At 29.3% G+C, this 11,941-nt stretch overlaps 1 non-coding gene across 1 annotated transcript; it reads left to right on the top strand.

Moving 5' to 3' along the window:
• Positions 1-4,166: 4,166 nt before the first annotated feature.
• Positions 4,167-4,274, top strand: LOC112533855. The gene has a single exon (XR_003078209.1). It is a non-coding gene; the product is annotated as a small nucleolar RNA R71 (small nucleolar RNA).
• The last annotated feature ends 7,667 nt before the right edge of the window (positions 4,275-11,941 follow it).

Here is an 11,941-nt window from a genome sequence, read left to right as displayed (position 1 = left end):
CCAACGCTCATAGAAATAAAAAAAAATACCTCCTTTTTGTGTGCTAAAAAGCTTTTATTTTGTAAGGTCCAAAACCATTATAGAGTCCTTTAGTATCCTAGGAGCTTAAGAAAGCCTCTTCCTACTCAAAAGTTATTTTCTCTTTGTAAATTTTTAAAGGTAATACCCTGAGGGCCTAATCTATGGAGTTTGACTTACTTTTGTACATATTAATCACCGCTTTCATCATATACATTGCGTTTATTGATTTTTAGAGGTTATCCGTTAATAAAAAGGCTAAACATGGAAGCTTGAGGGCTTTTACAAGCTTACCTCAAGTGGGCTTTTGCTAAGCCCACATGGGTTAAGCTTACCCCATGAAGGTAATATCGCAGAAGCCTTTGAAATTCCATTTTAGTGCATTTTTAGGTGTTTAGGGTTTTGAATGTGATTTGTATGATGAAATAATATTCTTCAATATGTTTAACTTCTATTTAACATAATTTAAAGTGGATTTGAAGTTACTAATCGTGCTTTAGGTTGTTTTTAGGCTAATACATGCTCTGGTGCTTAATTGTGCTTAGATATGTTTAATATGTTGGATTAGGGGCATTGATCAAGGCTAAATGGTTGTGTTTTTTCTGTCTTGTTTGAAAATGATTTAGTTTAAGTCACAAGTATAAAGTTAACATTTTTACCATGATTTAGTTACTTTAAAGTTGAATTTGTCATTTTATGCTCTTATTATCTTAATCGATGTTTTGAGTGTCTAAACTAACTCGATATCTTCATAATATAGTTTTAATTAGTCTAAGTAGGTTGAATGCTCCTAATGAGGATTCCTTGGTTTAGGTTTGATTTGTGGTTAGTTGCATGATTAGTTATTTACATGCTTAAGCATGATTAGAACTATTACAAATTCTTTTATTTAATTCTTTCTTCTTTATACTTATTGTGTTTGCTTTTGTTCATGTTATTGCTTGCACTTTCATGTTAGGTTGTTTGATTGGATTGATTAATTATTTCCACTTAAATGTTTTAATATTCATAATATTCAAATTTTTGAAAGCAAAAGTTTTCAAATTGAAATTAAATTTTGTAAACAATTAATTCATCTTCCTTTTGATTGTCGCACAATCCAATATATGTGATGTATCTTTTTTTAGTACTCGCAAGTGCACGAACCATTCCTATAGTAAGGGTAAGTTCACCACGAGGTCAATCTCTCAAAGAACTATGAGGCCACTTATTATAAAGACTAATTATCAATATAAAACAATAAAAGTAAATCTAAACACTCTAAATCAGTATGTTTGAGAGAATAATGTTCATAAAGTAAAGTTACTAAACAATAAATAAATATGCAATGCAAATACAAATGCTTATGATCTAAAACTATATGCTAAAAACAGTATTTAGTCCAGCCATTTACTTAGTAATCTCCTTGTTTTACTTTAAGCCTAGATCTAATGAATGAGATGGTGATGTGCCTTTTTTCCTAAGTCACTCAAGCTAATAATGCAACCTAGGTTTCTTATACCAACGTAGATTAAAGTAAAGATGATGTTTCTAATACTTTTAAACCTAAAGATTTTCATAACAATTACTATTGCTAAATTAACATGATGGTTAACTAACAATAATAACTGAAACTAATAAAGATATGAAGGTAAAGAAATCATTCATTAAATAAATAAATAACAAGGTTCATACAAAAGTGAAAAGACTAAACTAAACACTTATGAAAATTAGCCTAACATATTTAACCCAATGATCATGGTATTAAATAGAAAGACATAAAATAGTAAAATAAAACGCTCCCTCAAGATCCAAAATTTCTTCAAGTAGAAAGAAGATTGGTCCTCAGTCTCCACTTCTTGAAAAACTCATTATATCCTAAAAGAACAATGAAAACTAAAACTAAAGTGTTTATGGAAAACTGTAGAGAATTATGGAGAGAATAATGGTAACAGGTGTAGAGAGCAGGTAGGAGAAAAACTCCCCTCCTTCTTCCTTCCCCTGTCATCTCCTCTCTTCCTCCCTTTTCTTAGGTTTTTGTAGAGATATATATAGAGGAGAGTCCTCCTCTAAATAAATCTCTCTAGAGATAAGTATACTAATATAAGTCTATTTAATAGATAAGACTTAAAGTATCTTAATCTCTACCAAATACTATCTCAAAAATAACTTTTAATATAAATCTAATAATTATACAAAATAACTAAAATATCCCTTGGGCCTTGTAATTAGCAATCCATGCATCTTAATCTTGGGCCTTGATATGAACATGTCCCATTAAGCTTCTTTTAGCTCCATATTTTTCTGTTTTTGCTAATATTCCTGAAAATAGACAATTAAGCTTAAGTGAGGTAAAAACACATAGTTTCATCATATTATATATAGAAATATATCATTAAAGCTTTAAAATATCCTTAAATATCTATACATAATTTGGACCGATCAAATATCCCTACACTTAAACCTTTACTTGTCCTCATAGCAATTGAGAATTAACTTTTTCAAAAATCATGAAGAACATCCATACTCAGCTTAAAGATATTATTCAAAAGAACCTCACTAATACAAAGATCATATCAACCCAAGAACACTTGAATCATAATAATTTTTTTAAAAAAATATAAACTCAATCATTGTTAATCAAAAGACTCAAGCATCCAATCCTTCACACCTGTTTCACAACAAATAGTCTAACTCATCTTCAAAGGATATAACTATGATGCATAATGCAAATTATTATACCCCTATTCAAAAAGGCAAAACCTTCATTCAAAAATAAGAGATCAATAGGCATTTATTACTTGCTTTTGAAGCTCTTATATATTTCTTTTCTTTTCGACATCAAGTTGATGCTTGCTCCCAAATCTAACATGGCTTTTGTATCATTTTTATCACCTATTATAATATCAATGGTGAAGCTACCATGATCCTTCATCTTAAGGGGCAATTGATGTTGAAGCATTACACTTGCTACTTGTACTTTTTCGTTGTTTGCATATCGCCTTTTGTTGGTATTCAACTCTTCAAAGAATTTTGCATAAGCTAGTTTATTCCTGATAACATCCAACAAAGGTAACTTAGTATTAACTTTAGAGAGCATCTCAATATTTTTAAATTTTTTTTTGTCCTTTTTGCTCTCTTTTGGTTGGTTTAGAAAAGAAATAGGTGATCTATAAGGCTGAGCTGCCTTATGAAATTCAGGTCCAAAAAATACTTCATTTTCTTTCTTTTCAAGCCTAAGATTAGGCTCTACTTTTTCTTCCTTTTGTATGCTTTCCTTGTTGATTTGTACTAATCCATCTTTTTTAGGTGTACGTGCATAAGAAGAAGAATTCCTTTCAGTTTTCATAGCAATATTATCGATAATCTCACATCTTCTAATAGTAATAATGGAATTGGCTTATTCAGGTTGACTTGATAGTTCCTCTTTATTGAGCTCTTCAACAATTTGTTCCATTTGAGCTTCTAAATGTTTCAGTGAAGCCTTAATGGAATCTGTCTTTTTCTCATTCCTCTCTATCCTATCATGAGAAGCCATCATAAATGATTGAAGTGTTTCTTCCAAACTTGGCTTCCTTTATTCATTAGATCGAAGAGTTTATTCTTGATCTTGAAAGAAAGGATTAGAGTCCCTTTGGAATTGAGAATATTGGTCTTAGTAATGAGGTTGATTTTGATTTCTCAATAATTGTGGTGGATTTTGGTCATTGTGTTTTCAAGAAAAATTTGGATGGTTTCTCCAACCTGTATTATATGTGTTGGAATAAGAGTCATTCATAGGATGCATGGGTTGGTAAGAATTCATCAAATTGTTTGGTCATACATATTTCCTCTGTAATTATCAAAAGATGAACAAACATTAGCACTATGACCATAAATACCACATACCTCATTATTTGGTGAGTTTTTTTGTTGAAGTAAGCATATTAACTTGCTTAGTTAATTCAGCCAATTGCATGGCCATCTCACTATTAGCTACCACTTCATTTACTTATATTCTCTTTGTCCTCACACTCTTTTGTTGAGAATTGGCTCCTAATATCTCAAAGATATCATAAACCTCATCAGGTGTCCTTTCTAACATAGCAGCCCCAACTGCATTATCAACCATACATTGATATTGGTGTGTCAACCCATCATAAAATGATTGGTTAGTTATTGGGAGTGGGAATCCATGGTGTGGGCATTGCAATAAAAGTGATTTGAAGCGATCCCATGCTTCATGAAAAGATTCAACATTCTCTTGATAAAAATTAGAAATCTCACCTCTTAATTCTTTAGTCTTTTGCTGTGAGTAAAATCTACTCATAAACTTTTGATAAATTTCATTCCAATTTCTCAAAGAATTAGGAGGCAAGGTCATTAACCAAGCCTTTGCTCTTTCTTTTAATGAATAAGGGAAACACCTCATTCTTAGTTGATCCTCATTAAGTCCAGATAATGGGAAAGTATGAACTATGACATAAAATTCTCTAATGAATATTAATGCATCCTCACTAAGCATACCATAAAATGAAGGAAGCATATTAAAATGAATGCTCTTAAGTTCACAATTCCTAGATGTATCACCTAGAACTATGCATGAAGTAGTGTTACCAATTGTAGGCAGTGCATAATCTTTCATAGCCATTCGCCTTTCAGCTCCTACTTCTCTTGGTGGGTTTGCCATGATATTAGCTTCTTCTGTTGATTATTCTTCTAGTTGTTTCATGCTAAGCATACAAAACAAAAGAAAATTTCATATTAAAAAAAAATTTAAAAAAATTTACAAAATAAATCACAAAATACAAAACAAACTAACATACACAAGACACTTTTGATAATCAATCAATATAATAAATTTGGACACAGTTCCACGGTAACGTCGCCAAAACTTGATGTATCTTTTTTAATACTCGCAAGTGCACGAACTGTTCCTATACGTTTTCCACGAGGTCGATCTTTCAAGGAACTATGAGGCCACTTATTATAAAGACTAATTATCAACATAAAACAATAAAAGTAAATCTAAACACTCTAAATCAGTATGTTTGAGAGAATAATGTTCATAAAGTAAAGTAACTAAACAATAAATAAATATGCAATGCAAATGCAAATGCTCATGATCTAAAACTATATGCTAAAAACAGTATTTAGTCTAGCTATTTACTTAGTAATTTCCTTGTTTTACTTTAAGCCTAGATCTAATAAATGAGATGGTGATGTGCCTCTTTCTCTAAGTCACTCGAGCTAATGATGCAACCTAGGTTTCTTATACTAACGTAGATTAAAGCAAAGATGATGTTTCTAATACTTTTAAACCTAAAGATTTTCATAACAATTACTATTGCTAAATTAATATGATGGTTAACTAACAATAATAGCTGAAACTAATAAAGATATGAAGGTAAAGAAATCATTCATTGAATAAATAAATAACAAGGTTCATAAAAAAGTGAAAAGACTAAACTAAACACTTATGAAATTAGCCTAACATATTTAACCCAATGATCATGGTATTAAATAGAAAGACATAAAGCAATAAAATAAAAAGCTCCCTCAAGATCCAGAATTTCTTCAAGTAGGAAGAAGATTGGTCCTCAGTCTCCACTTCTTGAAAAGCTCATTATATCCTAAAAGAACAATGAAAACTAAAACTAAAGTGTTTATGGAAAACTGTAGAGAATTATGGAGAGAATAATGGTGGCAGGTGTAGAGAGCAGGTAGGAAACAAACTCCCCTCCTTCTTCCTTCCCCTGTCCTCTCCTCTCTTCCTCCCTTTTGTTAGATTTTTGTAGAGATATATATAGAGAAGAGTCCTCCTCTAAATAAATCTCTATAGAGATAAGTATAATGATATAAGTCTATCTAATAGATAAGACTTAAAGTATCTTAATCTCTACTAAATACTATCTCATAAATAACTCTTAATATAAATTCTAATAATTATACAAAATGACTAAAACGTCCATTGGGCCTTGTAATTAGCAGTCCATGCGTTTTAATCTTGGGCCTTGATATGAACATATGTTCCATTAAGCTTCTTTTAGCTCCATATTTTCCTCTTTTTGCTAATTTTATGAAAATAGACAATTAAGCTTAAGTGAGGTAAAAGTACATAGTTTCACCATGTTATATATAGAAATATATCATTAAAGCTTTAAAATACCCTTAAATATCTATATATAATTTGGACCGATCAATAAGTAAACTCTACAATAAGATAAGATAATTAATATAATTAAATTAATTAACTCTTGTAAATTTCTTATTTCTTCTCACAATAAAAATTTGCTTTACTATTAAATGTAATTCTCCCCTCTTTTTCTTGATCTTTTATAGTTGGTGGCAGATTTTTACATTGGATTATAATAATCATCTATATTAGATGAGGATGCAACAAATTTGTTAAGGTCTAATAGTCTAAATAATCTAAACTTTTGATAGTTTGCTATTTTAGCCAATTTTTTTAAAATTATCAATTTAGTCATGATTCAGTCAATTAAGTGCAATTTTGACCAAATTGAGTTGCTGATCAAAATTAAGCAATGTTAATGGTAACATTGACGCATTTCAGGAAATGAGAATTCAAAATTAAGTAACGTGTATAAATAATGTGGTATTAGGATCCATCAATTTAGATTTCTCATTTCCTAGTTGGCGTCTATATCACTATTCATATTACTTAATTTTGACAAATAACTCAATTAGACCAAAATTGCACTTAATCTGCTAACTTGCGGCTAAATTGAAATCTTTTAAAGAATTGGTCAAAATAGCAAAATCTTATAAAAATTTAGATTGTTTAGACTATTAGGCCTTTTGTTAATACTATTATTTTTATAACAAGCTATGGACAATAATTTAGTTAGATGTATCCTAATACTATTTATAAATTAAAAAATAAGATCAATATAATTGAAGGATAGTTCATTGTTTAATATGTGTAGAAAGATTTTTAAGATATATTATAACTAACAAATAGAAATACTTATATAAGGAAATTGAATATAAATAGTAACAAATTAAGAAAAAAGTACGAAAGATTACCTTATGAGTTGGACCTAGAAATGTCACATTCCACTATGAATAGCTTGATTGTTTCACTCTTGTATCTTCCAAAAGAAAAAAAAAAGAGGAAGATCTTTAAGAGCTCTTTCATGGATCCGAAAGAGAGTATTTGAATTCTCTCAATAACTAAAAATTGTATTATATCTAAACCTAACTACATTTTGCCGTGGTGAAGGATTTAAATAATAAAAAAAAGATTCTAATTTTAAAATATCTAATAAATCCGTTGCTAGAATTGAGAATTCATTTAAAGAAAAAGATGTCAAATACTTTTGACATTAATGGTTTTATGGTTAATTTTGTGACAAATAATTACTTTGTAGTTTACTTCATTAATAATTTACTGTTAAACATAATAAAGTAATTTACTGACTCTAATGTGATTTTATATTTTTGTACTTTCATATTTTGTTTTAATGATACTTTCATACCTTGTGTTTTTTATAATATATTAGTGTCAAATTAATTAATAACATTAATATTAATACTAATTTTTCAAATTAAATTCAAATTTAATATAATATTTATTTTCAAATAATTTTTCAGCTAACTAATTATTTTAGACTCAAAGTCAACGGTAAAGGATTATATTTTTATAATTTATAGTTAAAGAATAGATTTTAACTATGGTTTTTTGACGCATACAACTATTTACTAAGTTACCCTAAATGAATATTAGTAGTTTTATTTGGTCCTAAACTTTTGATGCAATTAAGTTCATCTAAAATTAAATATTCAATTAAATTAGGATAAAATACATAATTGATATACTATAAAAAATTGATACCATATCAAAGTCACCCTAAATGAATCTTTTATTCAATTAGGATATATTTTATTTTATTTTTTAGTTCAACTTATTCCTTTTATTTAAAAGATAAACAAATAAATAAATGATTTTACTTTAAAATTTAATTTAAGTTTAAGAATCTTTTATATTAACTAATTTTAGATATTAGAATTAAAATTAAAAAATTTATATTTTTGTAGGGCTTGAAAGCCTCAGCATATGAAAAAGACTCTTCAAGATAGAAATGGACAAATCTTTTTTTTCTTAAGTTTAAATAAAAATATTTATTGATTTATTTAGTTTTGTAATAATAGGAATATAAGTTAACTAAAGCTTAAATATAAACTTATCCTAATTGAATGAGTTTTACGGATCAAACAAAACTTTCGATTTATTAAATTTCTCCATTAATTAGTTGATTTTTAGCAAAAACGGACGATGGAGATATATAATATAATGAATTGAAAATAAAGCTATATAATTGTATAACATTGAAAAGACAAAGGTATGAGTATAATATGAAAAACATAGCAGGATTTTTGTCATTTGTCTTAGTATGGATGAAATATTTTTTATTTTCTTTTTCCTAATCATTAAAAAAAAGATCTAAACTTTAAATTTTTTTATTAATTTTAAATAAATTCATTCAAAATATGTAAAAATTGTACCCAAACGTAATTAAAATCACTCTCCCGCAATAATTTCCGGTTAAAATGTTGATGTAGCACCAAAGCGGTAATAAAATGTTAAAAATCCAAAGCTTCCTAACTCATCAACTTAGTTTCCTAAAACACCGTTTGAGTAAAAGAATTCCTTTCTTTTATAAACAAACTCTAGAAACAGAATACTCCAATCCTACCCAAAAATAATAAAATGGATGAATTTTCCTAGAGGCACCATCATCAAAGTCCCTTTCCACCATTACTCCGTCAAGTCACTTTTGACCTTAGTAAAAGTAAAACTGAAAATTTAGGTGTCTCTGTGAAAAATTAACATAAATTATCGTGAGTCCAAATAAATTGAAAATTTAAATTTATGAAAAATCTGAAACAATGTATTAAATTAGTAAAAAGTATATTAAATTATTAAGAATTTAGATCTATCTATGAAAATTTGAGACAATATATTAAATTATTTAAAATTGTGTTAAATTATTAAAAATATAAAGTTAAAAAATTATTAAAATTTCCAGGTAACTAAGCATTTCCTTTTTGTTCTGAATTTTATATATTTTTACTTTAACTGTATTTTTTTTACATAATTTTGGTCTTCTTCTTTTCTTTTATACTGTCTTATATATGTATTTGTCTTCTTTTTATATTTCTTTCCATTTTTCCTGATTGTTCTTGTGGTTTTAATTTCATTTCACTCAGAACATTTGATTTTGATGAGAAAGGTGGTGATTAGAGATGGTAAATGAGTGGGTCAAATTGAGCTCAAGTAATTTCAGTTCGGATGAATTCAAATTCTCCTAGTTTTGGGTTCGTGTTGGGTGGGGTTTTGGCTGGGTCGAATTCGGGTTTTTCTCGCTCTATTTTCTTTTTTGAATCCTTATCATTATGTGTTCGGTTCAAATTAGATTTATATAAAATCTAAATCAGGTTGCATCAAATTTCGGATAAGATTTCAGTTAATTTATTGAGTTCGAATTAATTTTCGGATTAATTTATTTGATTTTATTTTTTTATTTTAAAAATTTTATCCAGTAAAATTTTATGTATTTAATTTTTTAAAAATATTTTAGTTAAAAAATTCGAAGTTTAACTTTTTGTATTATAGTAGATCATCTTCTGCTTTATATCTACTCATGCGTTAAGTCAGTTGAGCCAAAAATAGACCAAACCAAAACAAGCACAAATGGGTAGAAATAAAGACTCAAGCTAGCTAATGTGATTCCGATTCTAAAAGAAAAATTAGATACAAACCTAATGGGAAAACCTACCTCATCATTAAGAAAAATTTTGTAAAGCTACAATAAGGATGCTAAACATGAAATTTGCTAGCTCTAGGTTTAATAATTTTAGTCAGCTTATTTTAGTTGCTTAGTAATTGGAGATCTTCATGACCATTATCGATTTTTGCGTAAAAAGGTAACTAAAATTATGAGTATAGAAAGTATCTTGATGTAAGTTTTGTTGAGTAACCAGGTGCATTCATTATCCATGTTTGTATTTGCATAAAAAGACATAATATCTCAAGAAAGAAAGTATTTTTCCAAGTATCAAGATGAAAATCTAAGGAGTATAAGCAAAAAAAAAAAGAAAATGATCGCCTATTGTACGGCTAACACAAAATGGTCGCCTGTTACATGGCTCACTAACTTTGCCTAGGGTGGGAGTACCTATTATTTATTAACAGTCCAACGCACCCCTACTCATTTAAAGGATGTTGCTACATTATAAAGGAAATTCTTTCTTAATCTAGAGAGTTCCTTTTTGTTAACCATATTGAGCCAAAAAATTCGTAGAACTAGCAACTCCAAAGGGCATAAGTCAACTTGCCTTAGTCAAATATCCTAAACATACGATATATAATAAATATACACCCGATTTATTGAATGTATATTATAAAAGATCTAGAGAACTAAACGCCATATAGCCATCTACATAGTTGGTAGTTTCAGTTAATGGTTATGTTCATCGGTCGAATCAACTCCTTTGAAAGGATTGACTAGCAGACCTCCCCTATCTCCCTTAGCATGGTGTTGCTGCTCCAACCATTACCAAACTAATACCTAATCCATTTAGTACTTCAAGTGCTTATGTTGGGTATAATGCAAATCCACCGTGGATTAATTCCAACAAGCCTTTCAAATTGGTACTTTTTTGTGATCAATTCCATAGCTTCTTCCATAAATGTTGGTTCTTTGATCAAGTTTTAAATGACTTTCTAGTCAAATCCTTCCTGCGAACATGAAATAAAGAACCCCTTGTGGAGTCCCCTAATAACACCAACTAGTGACTAGGAACAGAGAGTCGGTTGTGTGTTTTTTTGTTTGATCGACCTATCTGCTTTCTATATGCAAGCTCCCTACACCTGTCGTCTAGGTATCTCGATTCTTAAACATGCTGGGAGATTAGGCGGTAGTTGAAAGAGCTGCTCGAAAGCTTGACGAACAAGCAAAAAATTCCCCCTATATTTATAAATTTATTATTAAAGAACTTTTCATTTACTAAGTGCTAATCCAAAAACTGGATAGGGGTTAAAATGCAGTCAAGTGTTAGCAGGTGATTCAAATGCCCCTTGAACCGCACAAAATGATCGCCTATTACACGGCTGACATAAAATGGCTTACTAACTTTGCTTGGGGTGGGAGTACCTATTATTTGCCTGATAATCCAGTGCACCCCTCAGTTAAAGGATGCTACTTAATTACAAAGGATATTATTTCTTAATCTAGAGAGTTCCTTTTTATTAACCGCATCGAGCGAGGAACGTCGTAGAACCAACAACTCCAAAGGGCATAAGTCAACTTGCCTTGGTCAAATATCCTAAGCATGCAATTAGATTAGAAATCTGAATTGGAAAAAAAGATGACTAAACTCTTATAGTTATGGGCTGACCCACAGACTTAGCCTAACAATGTGAGAATTGATGGAATTTCTCGAGCCTTGTTACTATAGACACTTTTGCTAATAGATCTGGCACAAGGAAGATTTGTCGCTCTAAAATCTATAAAGATCGAGAACTACTAACTTTAACAAAGATTGAATCCCACACACTTTCATGTCTAGAAGATTTGCTAAGTGGTAACTTAATGTCTATGAATAATATAGAAGATCTACTAAATGGTAATTTAATGTCTATGTAATCCTTTATCCTTGGTGTAGTGGTTTGAGTTCAAACTAGTTAGAGTTGTAACCTATCTTATATATCTAGGAGCAGGTTGATTTACACTTGTGTCCTTTCTATCATTCCTTTAGTGGCTCATTGCCCATTTGCCATAGAAAATGGATAAGCTTTGGGAGAAAGTCAATTGAACTATCAATTAAAATAATATTAAAATTAAATTCTCCTAAAATAAGAATCTCATTTATTTCAAAATCGACATATGCTTTGATAATAATTTTCATCGTGTTAGATGAGTTGTGATATTGTATCCAT

The sequence above is a fragment of the Ricinus communis genome, chromosome 7 (assembly GCF_019578655.1).
Source record: "Ricinus communis isolate WT05 ecotype wild-type chromosome 7, ASM1957865v1, whole genome shotgun sequence".
NCBI classification, from domain to species: Eukaryota; Viridiplantae; Streptophyta; class Magnoliopsida; order Malpighiales; family Euphorbiaceae; genus Ricinus; species Ricinus communis.
The sequence above is the reverse complement of the archived record's forward strand: the minus strand, read 5'-3'. Positions and strand labels throughout refer to the sequence as shown.